Genomic DNA, 12,500 nt, shown 5'->3' with positions numbered 1-12,500 from the left:
TTGATGGTTGGGCCCAACTACGGGAATATTGTGCCTTTTTCACCCTTTGGCCCCTTATCATCGCGAATATTACAACAACACCGCCTTTCCTTTGTGCTGCACAATGTTGTTATTGACCCATCTCCAAACCTTTGTGCTGCAAACTATTAGAGTTGTATGCTACTACAGGGTTTCCATTAAAAGTCGTTAAATTAATGCCTTAAATAGCATTAAAATAAAATGTATGCTCTGAAATTACACGTGCTATTAGCAAATAACAAGTCGGCCATAAAAGGGCAGGCAGCAGTTAAAATGTCTCTGTCGTGGCCGAAATAGCAACTTCAGCCGTCAACGTGACGCCACCACAACTGGCAGCTGCTGCTACCACCGCAGAAAAATAAATACAAGTAAATTGTCAGATTAATCGGCCTTGAGAGCCAATTTAAGCTTTTTAACTACCGTATTTTTCGGAGTATAAATCGCTCCGGCCGAAAATGCATAATAAAGAAGGAAAAAAACCATATATAAGTCGCACTGGAGTATAAGTCGCATTTTTTGGGGAAATGTATTTGATAAAAGCCAACACCAAGAATAGACATTTGAAATAAATCAAGAATAGTGAACAACAGGCTGAATAAGTGTACGTTATATGAGGCATAAATAACCAACTGGTATGTTAACGTAACATATTATGGTAAGAGTCATTCAAATAACTATAACATATAGAACATGCTATACGTTTACCAAACAATCTGTCATTCCTAATCGCTAAATCCCATGAAATCTTATACGTCTAGTCTCTTACGTGAATGAGATAAATAATATTATTTGATATTTTACGCTAATGTGTTAATAATTTCACACATAAATCGCTCCTGAGTATAAGTCGCACCCCCGGCCAAACTATGAAAAAAACTGCGACTTATAGTCCGAAAAATACGGTACTCAAGATTATCAATGTCAAATGTTTGCAATTGGGTCTATACTGACAATTGTAGGTTTTTGACATCATATATGATAACTATCTGCATGGGCATTAAAAAGCACTGAATTAGATGTGCCTATACCTGCAGAAAGCCTGTATTAACAACGTGCAGTTTTTATGTTATTAACGTTTTATTATTCATGAACTGGTCAAAATCTCCCCCAACTTGTCCCAAACCTTTGTAATAGTTAGCCAAAAAAAATGTTGGCAGCACAGTTTTTCTACTATTACAGAGTTTCCGCGGGTCAATAAAAAGCATTAAAAGGTATTTTGCAACAATTAAGGCCTTTAAGGGCTTTAAATTCGGAAAAAAAAAATGTATACGCTGAAATCATACATGCTATTAGCTAATAGCAAATTGGTAATTAGAGGCAGGCAGCAGATTTTATCGACGTGACCAACAAAGCAACTTCAGCTGTCACCGGAGCGCCACCACAACTGGCAGCTGCTGCTACCACTACAGAAAAATAAATACAAATGAATTATTGAGAGGCAATTGTAATTCACCAGAGAGTAACAGTTCATGTAAACTTTGTAACTATTCAAGATTCTCAGTGTCAAATGTTTACAATTGTGTCTATACTGACAATTGTAAGTTTTTGACTAAATATAATACCTATCTGCATGGGCATTACATTTGTTTTAAGTGGCATTAAAAAGCACTGAATTAGACGTGCCGATACCTGCAGAAAGCCTGTATTAACAATGTGCAGTTTTTATGTTATTAACGTGTTATTATTCATAACCTTGTCAAAATCTCCCCTAACTTGTCCCAAACGTTTGTGCTGCAAAACATTTTTCTCCAACTATTACAGTTTTTATGTCATTACAGGGTTTCCACGGGTCAATAAAAAGCATTAAAAGTATTTTTTTCTAAAATTAAGGCCTTAAAATGACATTAGAAAATAAAATGTATACGCTAAATTCACACATGCTATTTGCTAATAACAATTGGCGATTAAAGGCAGGCAGAAGTTTTATCGACGTGACCAACAAAGCAACTTCAGCTGTCACAGTGACGCCATCACAACTGGCAGCTGCTGCTACCACTACAGAAAAAATAATTATAAATTAATATATATTGGGACGGCGTGGCGCAGTGGAAGAATGGCCGTGCGTGACCCGAGGGTCCCTGGTTCAATCCCCACCTAGTACCAACCTCGTCATGTCCGTTGTGTCCTGAGCAAGACACTTCACCCTTGCTCCTGATGGGTGCTGGTTAGCGCCTTGCATGGCAGCTCCCTCCATCAGTGTGTGAATGTGTGTGTGAATGGGTAAATGTGGAAGTAGTGTCAAAGCGCTTTGAGTACCTTGAAGGTAGAAAAGCGCTATACAAGTACAACCCTTTTTTTTAAACACATTTTTTGTTTAACTATTACAGTTTTTATGCTATTACAGGGTTTCCGTAGGTCAATAAAAAGCATTGAAAGTCGTTAAGGGTACTTAAAAAAAAATTAAGGCCTTTAATTGCATTAAAAAGCATTAAATTCGGCAAAAAAATGTATTCGCTGAAATCACACATGCTATTAGCTAATAACAAATTGGCAATTTAAGGCACATGCCAAATTTGATCGACGTGACCAACATAGCAACTTCAGCTGTCACCGTGACGCCACCACAACTGGCAGCTGCTGCTACAACTACAGAAAATGTATATATATAAATTGTCAGATTAAACAGTCTTGTTGTGCGCCAATTGTAAACCAACAGACAGCAACAGTTGATGTAAACTTTTTAACTCCAGTTTTTATGTTATTAACATGTTTTTATTCATAACATGTCAAAACCTCCCCAAACATTTGTGCTGCAAACATTTTTTGTCTAACTATTACCGTTTTTATGCTATTACACGGTTTCCGCATGTCAATAAAAAGCATTCAAAGTCGTTTAATGTATTTTTCTAAAATGAAGGCCTTTAATTGCATTAAAAAGCATTAAATTAAAAAAAAATGTATATACACGCTGAAATTACACATGCTATTAGCTAATAACAAATTGGCGATTAAAGGCAGGTGCCAACTTTTATCGACGTGACCAACAAAGCAACTTCAGCTGTCACCATGATACCACCCCAACTGGCAGCTGCTGCTACCACTACAGAAAAAATATATAAATTGTCAGAATAAACAGTCTTGTTGTGCGCCAATTGTAATCCACCAGAGAGCAACAGTTGATTAAAATTTTGTAACTATAGTTTTTATGTTATTAACGTGTTATTATTCATAACCTGGCCAAATTCTCCCCCAACTTGTCCCAACCCTTTGTGCTGCAAACATTTTTAGTCTAACTATTACAGTTTTTATGTTATTACAGGATTTCTGCGGGTCAATAAAAAGCATAAAAAGTTGTTTAATGTATTTAAAAAAAATTAAGGCCTTTAAAAGCATTAAAACGCATTAAATTCGAAAAAAAATGTATACGCTGAAATCACACATGCTATTAGCTAATAACAAATTGGCGATTAAAGGCAAGCGCCAAATTTGATCGACGTGACCAACATAGCAACTTCAGTTGTCACCGTGACGCCACCACAACTGGCAGCTGCTGCTACCACTACAGAAAAAAAAAATATATATAAATTGTCAGATTAAACAGTCTTGTTGTGCGCCAATTGTAACCCATCAGAGAGTAACAGTTAATATAAACTTTTTTAACTATAGTTTTCACGTTATTAACGTGTTATTATTCATAACCATTCTCCCTGCAACGTTTGTGCTGCAAACATTTTTAGTTTAACTATTACAGTTTTTCTGCTATTACAGGGTTCCCGTAAATCAAAAAGTATTAAAAGTCGTTAAAGGTCATTTTCAAAAATTAAGGCCTTTAATTGCATTAAAAAGCATTAAATTCGGCAAAAAAATGTATACGCTGAAATCACACATGCTATTAGCTAAGAACAAATTGGTGATTAAAGGCAGGCGCCAAATTTTATCGACGTGATCAACAAAGCAACTTCAGCTGTCACTGTGACGCCACCACAACTGGCAGCTGCTGCTACCACTACAGAAAAAAAAAATATATAAATTGTCAGATTAAACAGTATCGTTGTGCGCCAATTGTAATCCACCAGAGAGCAACAGTTGACGTAAACTTTTTAACTCTAGTTTTCACGTTATTAACGTGTTATTATTCATAACATGTCAAATTTTTAACTGTAGTTTTTATGTTATTAACGTGTTATTATTCATAACCATCCGCCCCTGCAAACATTTCTGTCAAACTCTTGTAGTTTTCACGTTACGAATGCGAAAACATACAAACTGCAACCAAGGAACGTCGGTGTTATTTTAACGTTTGCCAGGACAAATGTGTGCCTTCTCCTCCATCGATGGGCCGCGATTGTTCGGATAGAATGGCCCTTCTCTTTTGGCCGCCAACACGTCCGGCCAAAGTAGACGACATTTTACGGATCCTTTGCGGATCTAAATAGGCGAGGCAAGTAGATATTTCAAATGAAATAGTGTTTATGTGCGTGTTTTTGTTGTTCTTTTTGTACATGCTCTGTAAATAATGTGTATTTTCTCCACTCTGCCAGGGAGTATCTTCAGTGTTTATGAACGTCAAGATGTATGAGGTGTAACTTGGTGTCTTGCTGTATGACACTTGTTTGCTTTCCAATTTCATTGTACATTTGTAGAAAATCATGTTGACATTTTTAGCCTGCTGTCGCACCCGGAGACTTCTATTGGGTTTTAACAAAACAACACATTATTGGGTTTGGGCTCCAGGTGGAGAGAAGGTGCTAGAATGATCTGATCTCACCTGCTGCCTTACTTGAACCATCCTGACTGAAGAAGGACCCTGAATGAAGGCTACAAGCCCAAATCCTCACAATGAATGTTTCTTCCTCCGCCGCCAACTTGTTCGGGTTCGAATCCTCGTGCCACATGCCTGCCCTTCCAAGCGTCTCAGGTGAAAGTTTCCATCCTGCTTCAGTGTTTTTGCACGGTGGAGCCAAGCTGCTGCTCCCGGTTTAGCGGTTCTCCTCAGTGTTTGGTTCAAAAAGAACGGCGACGGGCTACACGGAGGATGGACGCCAGCCCGATGCTGCCTGACGCAGTGCCTTTGTATCCTGCGGGGGTTGGAATGAACTGTGTTAAAAAAAAAAAAAAGAAGTACCCACAAAGGGGATGTTTTTGTATCAGTGGCGTTGTTTCATTATGATGAATAAAAAACTGTTAAAAAAGGCATTTTTGTCCTAATCTTGTGAGTATATAAAACGCTTACATAAGGTGTTTAGACTAGAACATGGGGTGTCCAAAGTGCGTCACATTCTTAAAATTACATTAAAATATAAAATAAAGTGGAATAAAAGAGCAAACAGATGAAATGTGATGTGGAAGAGTTGCGATGTTGATTCTGATCATTTTTTTTTTTACTTTAAAACTGTCATTGCTCAAAAATAATAATCGATGGTATGAATTATTGACATATTCAAGGCTCCAATTACTTCACATCAAATATTACACTTTGAAATACTTTAGGGAAAATTACATAATTTGTGTTTTTGCCATAAAAATAAATCAAGGTTTTTGTTTTCCAAAAAAAAGGACATAAAGCAAACAAAAAAATGTGGAAAAATAATAAATAATTATCATTATAAAGTTGATCTAGAGATGTAAGCTTTGAAAGTGGAAACGAAGTATGACTTATTTTTTACTCTTTTAAAAGTGAGAGATCCTTTTGGATCCCTAAGAATTTTACTGGAATGTTTTATATTTTTTGTTAAAAATAAAATAATGAATCAATGTTGTTATGAATAATTGATCCATTGAAGGCTCCAATTACTTCACATGAAAAATTCCATGTGAAAAAATTCAAATTCCAATTTGTGTTTGCATACAAATAAATCAAGGCTTTTGTTGACAAAAATGACAAAAAAAACATGAAAAATGATTAAAAACGTATAATTGACATAAAGATCTGAAGTTGATCTAGAAACGTAAGTATTGAAAATGAAAAAAAAATGTATGACTTATTTTTTACTCTTTTAAAAGTGGGACACTTTTGGATTCCTAAGAATTTTAGTGGGATTTTTAAAATTTTTTATAACGAAACGGTCTTTGTTAAAAAAAAAAAATTGAATCAAAGTCAATGTTGTTATGAATTATAGACCTGTTGAAGGCTCCAATTACTTCACATCAAATATTACACTTTGAAATACTTTAGAGAAAATTACATAATTTGTGTTTTTGCCATAAAAATAAATCAAGGTTTTTGTTTTCCAAAAAAAGGACATAAAGCAAACAAAAAAATGTGGAAAAATAATAAATAATTATCATTATAAAGTTGATCTAGAGATTTAAGCTTTGAAAGTGGAAAAGAAGTATGACTTATTTTTTACTCTTTTAAAAGTGAGAGATCCTTTTGGATCCCTAAGAATTTTACTGGGATGTTTTTTTAACGAAACTTTGTTAAAAATAAAATAATGAATCAAAATCAATGTTGTTATGAATAATTGATCTATTGAAGGCTCCAATTACATCACATGAAAAATTCCAATTCCAATTTGTGTTTGCATACAAATAAATCAAGGCTTTTGTTGACAAAAATGACAAAACAAACAAAAGAATATGAAAAATTATTAAAAATGTATAATTGACATAAAGATCTGAAGTTGATCTAGAAACGTAAGCATTGAAAATGAAAAAAAAATGTATGACTTATTTTTTACTCTTTTAAAAGTGGGACACTTTTGGATTCCTAAGAATTTTAGTGGGATTTGTTTTAATTTTTATAACGAAACGCTCTTTGTTAAAAAAAAAAAAATTGAATCAAAGTCAATGTTATGAATTATAGACCTGTTGAAGGCTCCAATTACTTCACATCAAATATTACACTTTGAAATACTTTAGGGAAAATTACATAATTTGTGTTTTTGCCATAAAAATAAATCAAGGTTTTTGTTTTCCAAAAAAAGGACATAAAGCAAACAAAAAAATGTGGAAAAATAATAAATAATTATCATTATAAAGTTGATCTAGAGATTTAAGCTTTGAAAGTGGAAAATAAGTATGACTTATTTTTTACTCTTTTAAAAGTGAGAGATCCTTTTGGATCCCTAAGAATTTTACTGGGATGTTTTATATTTTTTTAACGAAACTTTGTTAAAAATAAAATAATGAATCAAAATCAATGTTGTTATGAATAATTGATCTATTGAAGGCTCCAATTACATCACATGAAAATTCCAATTCCAATTTGTGTTTGCATACAAATAAATCAAGGCTTTTGTTGACAAAAATGACAAAACAAACAAAAAAACATGAAAAATTATTAAAAATGTATAATTGACATAAAGATCTGAAGTTGATCTAGAAACGTAAGCATTGAAAATGAAAAAAAAATGTATGACTTATTTTTTACTCTTTTAAAAGTGGGACACTTTTGGATTCCTAAGAATTTTAGTGGGATTTCTTTTAATTTTTATAACGAAACGCTCTTTGTTAAAAAAAAAAAATTGAATCAAAGTCAATGTTGTTATGAATTATAGACCTGTTGAAGGCTCCAATTACTTCACATCAAATATTACACTTTGAAATACTTTAGGGAAAATTACATAATTTGTGTTTTTGCCATAAAAATAAATCAAGGTTTTTGTTTTCCAAAAAAAGGACATAAAGCAAACAAAAAAATGTGGAAAAATAATAAATAATTATCATTATAAAGTTGATTTAGAGATTTAAGCTTTGAAAGTGGAAAAGAAGTATGACTTATTTTTTACTCTTTTAAAAGTGAGAGATCCTTTTGGATCCCTAAGAATTTTACTAGGATGTTTTGTATTTTTTTAACTAAACTTTGTTAAAAATAAAATAATGAATCAAAATCAATGTTGTTATGAATAATTGATCTATTGAAGGCTCCAATTACATCACATGAAACATTCCAATTCCAATTTGTGTTTGCATACAAATAAATCAAGGCTTTTGTTGACAAAAATGACAAAACAAACAAAAAAACATGAAAAATTATTAAAAATGTATAATTGACAAAGATCTGAAGTTGATCTAGAAACGTAAGCGTTGAAAATGAAAAAAAATGTATGACTTATTTTTTACTCTTTTAAAAGTGGGACACTTTTGGATTCCTAAGAATTTTAATGGGATTTTTTTAAATTTTTATAACGAAACGGTCTTTGTTAAAAAAAAAAAAAATTGAATCAAAGTCAATGTTATGAATTATAGACCTGTTGAAGGCTCCAATTACTTCACATCAAATATTACACTTTGAAATATTTTAGGGAAAATTACATAATTTGTGTTTTTGCCATAAAAATAAATCAAGGTTTTTGTTTTCCAAAAAAAGGACATAAAGCAAACAAAAAAATGTGGAAAAATAATAAATAACTATCATTATAAAGTTGATCTAGAGATGTAAGCTTTGAAAGTGGAAAAGAAGTATGACTTATTTTTTACTCTTTTAAAAGTGAGAGATCCTTTTGGATCCCTAAGAATTTTACTAGGATGTTTTATATTTTTTTAACAAAACTTTGTTACAAATAAAGTAATGAATCAAAATCAATGTTGTTATGAATAATTGATCTATTGAAGGCTCCAATTACTTCACATGAAAAATTCCAATTCCAATTTGTGTTTGCATACAAATAAATCAAGGCTTTTGTTGACAAAAATGACATAAAACAAACAAAAAAACATGAAAAATTATTAAAAACGTATAATTGACATAAAAATCTGAAGTTGATCTAGAAACGTAAGTATTGAAAATGAAAAAAAAAATGTATGACTTATTTTTTACAATTTTAAAAGTGGGACACTTTTGGATTCCTAAGAATTTTAGTGGGATTTTTTTTAATTTTTATAACGAAACGCTCCTTGTTAGAAAAAAAAAATGGAATCAAAGTCAATGTTGTTATGAATTATAGACCTGTTGAAGGCTCCAATTACTTCACATCAAATATTACGCTTTGAAATATTTTAGGGAAAATTACATAATTTGTGTTTTTGCCATAAAAATAAATCAAGGTTTTTGTTTTCCAAAAAAAAGGACATAAAGCAAACAAAAAAACGTGGGGGGAAAAAAAAAATGTATCATTATAAAGTGGATCTAGAGATTTAAGCTTTGAAAGTGGAAAAACAGTATGACTTATTTTTTTACTCTTTTAAAAGTGGGATCCTTTTGGATCCTTAAGAATTTTTTTTCAACAAAACTTTGTTAAAAATAAAATATTGAATCATAATCAATGAATTATTGACCTGTTGAAGGCTCCAATTACTTCACATGAAAAATTCCACTTTAAAAATATTTGGGGAAATCACATAATTTGTGTGTTTGCATACAAATAAATCAAGGTTTTTGTTGACAAAAAGAACATAAAACAAACAAAAAACAAGAAAAAATATTAAAAATGTATAATTGACATAAAGATCTGAAGTTGATCTAGAAACGTAAGCATTGAAAATGAAAAAAAAAAGTATGAATTATGTTTTACTCTTTTAAAAGTGGGACACGTTTGGATTCCTAAGAATTTTAGTGGGTTTTTTTTTTTTGTTTTTTATATAACGAAAATAATGAATCAAAGTCAATGTTGTCATGAATTATTGACCTGTTGAAGGCTCCAATTACTTCACATCAAACATTCCACTTAAAAATATAGGGGAAATTATTACATAATTTGTGTTTTTGCCATAATAATAAATCAAGGTTTTTGTTGACAAAAAGGACATAAAGCAAAACAAAAAAAACATGATTTTTTTAATTTTTTATGATAATTGATGGATAGATCTGAAGTTGATCTACAGATTTAAGTGTTGCAAGTAAAAAAAATAAGAAAATCGTATGATTTATTTTTTACTCTTTCATAAGCCCTTTTGGATGCACGGGAATTTTAGTGGGATTTGTTTTTTTCATTTTACCAAACTGTTTTGTTTAAAAAATAATAATGAATCAAAATCATCCATCGCTTGTCCCTTTCAAAATCAATATTATAAATGATTGACCTGTTGAAGGGTCCAATTTATTCACATCAAATATTACACTTTGAAATGTTTTAGGGAAAATTATTACATAATCTGTGTTTTTCGTAATAATAAATCAAGCTTTTTGTTGATAAAAAGTACATAAAACAAACAAAAAAACATCAAAAAAAATTATTAAAAATGTATAATCGTCGTACAGATCTGAAGTTGATCTAGAGATTTAAGCGTTGAAAGTGGAAAAAAAATGTATGACTTATTTTTCACTCGTTTAAAAGTGGGACCCTTTTGGATCCCTAAGAATTTTACTGGGATTTAAATGTTTTTACGAAACTGTCTTTGTTTTACAAAAAAAAAAAAAAAAAAGAATCAAAATCATTGTTGTTATGAATTATTGACCTGTTGAAAGCTTCAGTTACTTGAAATATTTTAGGGAAATTTACATAATTTGTGTTTTTGCCGTAAAAATAAATCAAGGTTTTTGTTGACAAAAAGGACATAAAGCAAACCAAAAAACATGAAAAAATATAAAAAACGTAAAATCGACGTATGGATCTGAAGTTGATCTAGAAATTTAAGCATTGAAAATGAAAAAAAAAATGTGTGATTTATTTTCACTCTTTTATAAGTGGGACCCTTTTGGATCCCTAAGAATTTTAGTGGGATTTAAAAAAAAAAAATTCATTTTACACACATACATAATAATGAATCAAAATCAATGTTATTATGAGTTATTGACCTGTTGAAGGCTCCAATTACTTCACATCAAAAAAATCCACTTTAACATTTTTGGGGGGAAATTATTACATAATTTGTGTGTTTGCATACAAATAAATCAAGGTTTTTGTTGACAAAAAGGACATAAAACAACCAAAAAAACATGAAAAAATATTAAAAACTTATAATCGACGTATAGATCTGAAGTGGATCTAGAATTTTAAGCATTGAAAGTGGAAAGAAAATGTATGACTTATTTTTTACTCTTTTATAAGTGGGACACTTTTGGATTCCTAAGAATTTTAGTGGGATTTTTTTTTTCAATTTACAAACATACATAATAATCAATCAAAATCAATGTTATTATGAGTTATTGACCTGTTGAAGGCTCCAATTACTTCACATCAAAAAATCCACTTTAAAATTTTTTGGTGGAAATTATTACATAACTTGTGTTTTTGCATACAAATAAATCAAGGTTTTTGTAGACAAAAAGGACATAAAACAACCAAAAAAACATGAAAGAATATTAAAAACGTATAATCGACGTATAGATCTGAAGTGGATCTAGAATTTTAAGCATTGAAAGTGAATTAAAAAAAATGTATGACCTATTTTTTACTCTTTTATAAGTGGGACACTTTTGGATTCCTAAGAATTTTAGTGGGATTTTTTTTTTCATTTTACAAACATACATAATAATGAATCAAAATCAATGTTATTATGAATTATTGACCTGTTGAAGGCTCCAATTACTTCACATAAGAAATCCACCTTAAAATTTTTTGGTGGAAATTATTACATAATTTGTGTTTTTGCATACAAATAAATCAAGGTTTTTGTTGACAAGGACATAAAACTAACAAAAAAACATGAAAAAATATTTAAAATGTATAATCGACGTATGGATCTGAAGTTGATCTAGAATTTTAAGCATTGAAAGTGAATTTAAAAAATGTATGACTTATTTTTTACTCTTTTATAAGTGGGACCCTTTTGGATCCCTAAGAATTTTAGTGGGATTTTTTATTTTACGAAACTGTCTTTGTTTAAAAATAAATAAATAAATAAAAAATAAAAAAATAAAAATAAAAATCATTGTTGTTATGAATTGCTGAAGGCTCCAATTACTTCACATGAAAAATCCACTTTAAAATTTTTGGGGAAAATTATTACATAATTTGTGTTTTTGCCATAAAAATAAATCAAGGTTTTTGTTGACAAAAAGGACATAAAACAAACAAAAAAACATGTAAAATTAATTTTTTAAAAAGACAATTGATGGATAGGTCTGAAGTTGATCTAGAGATTTAAGTGTTGAAAGTAAAAAATAAGAAAATTGTATGATTTCTGTTGACTCTTTTATAAGTGGGACCCTTTTGGACGAATGGGAATTTTAGTGGGATTTTTTATTTTACGAAACTGTCTTTGTTTAAAAAAAAAAAAAAAATTAAATTAAATTTTAAAAAAATAAAATAAAAATCATTGTTGTTATGAGACACTTGTGATTTAGGGCTATATGAATAAACATTGATTGATTGATTGATTGTTATGAATTGTTGAAGGCTCCAATTACTTCACATGAAAAATCCACTTTAAAATTTTGGGGGAAAATTATTACATAATTTGTGTTTTTGCCATAAAAATAAATCAAGGTTTTTGTTGACAAAAAGGACATAAAACAAACAAAAAAACATGTAAAATTAATTTTTTTAAAAAGATAATTGATGGGTAGGTCTGAAGTTGATCTAGAGATTTAAGTGTTGAAAGTAAAAAATAAGAAAATTGTATGATTTCTGTTGACTCTTTTATAAGTGGGACCCTTTTGGACGAATGGGAATTTTAGTGGGATTTTCTTTTTCATTTTACAAAACGGTTTTGTGTAT

General features: G+C 30.4%; 1 protein-coding gene across 3 annotated transcripts in view; it reads left to right on the top strand.

Annotated features, from left to right (window-relative positions):
• The window catches only part of slc38a4 (solute carrier family 38 member 4), a 161,053-nt gene extending 155,901 nt beyond the window's left edge, over positions 1-5,152 (top strand). For all 3 annotated transcript variants that reach the window (XM_072913143.1, XM_061961287.1, XM_061961286.2), the window contains one exon: positions 1-5,152. This exon is cut by the window's left edge and continues 551 nt beyond it. The gene's annotated coding sequence lies outside the window, so the exon portion shown is untranslated.
• The last annotated feature ends 7,348 nt before the right edge of the window (positions 5,153-12,500 follow it).

This window comes from Nerophis lumbriciformis, linkage group LG05, assembly GCF_033978685.3.
Source record: "Nerophis lumbriciformis linkage group LG05, RoL_Nlum_v2.1, whole genome shotgun sequence".
Classification (NCBI taxonomy): Eukaryota; Metazoa; Chordata; class Actinopteri; order Syngnathiformes; family Syngnathidae; genus Nerophis; species Nerophis lumbriciformis.
This window is presented reverse-complemented; position numbering and strand designations above follow the sequence as displayed.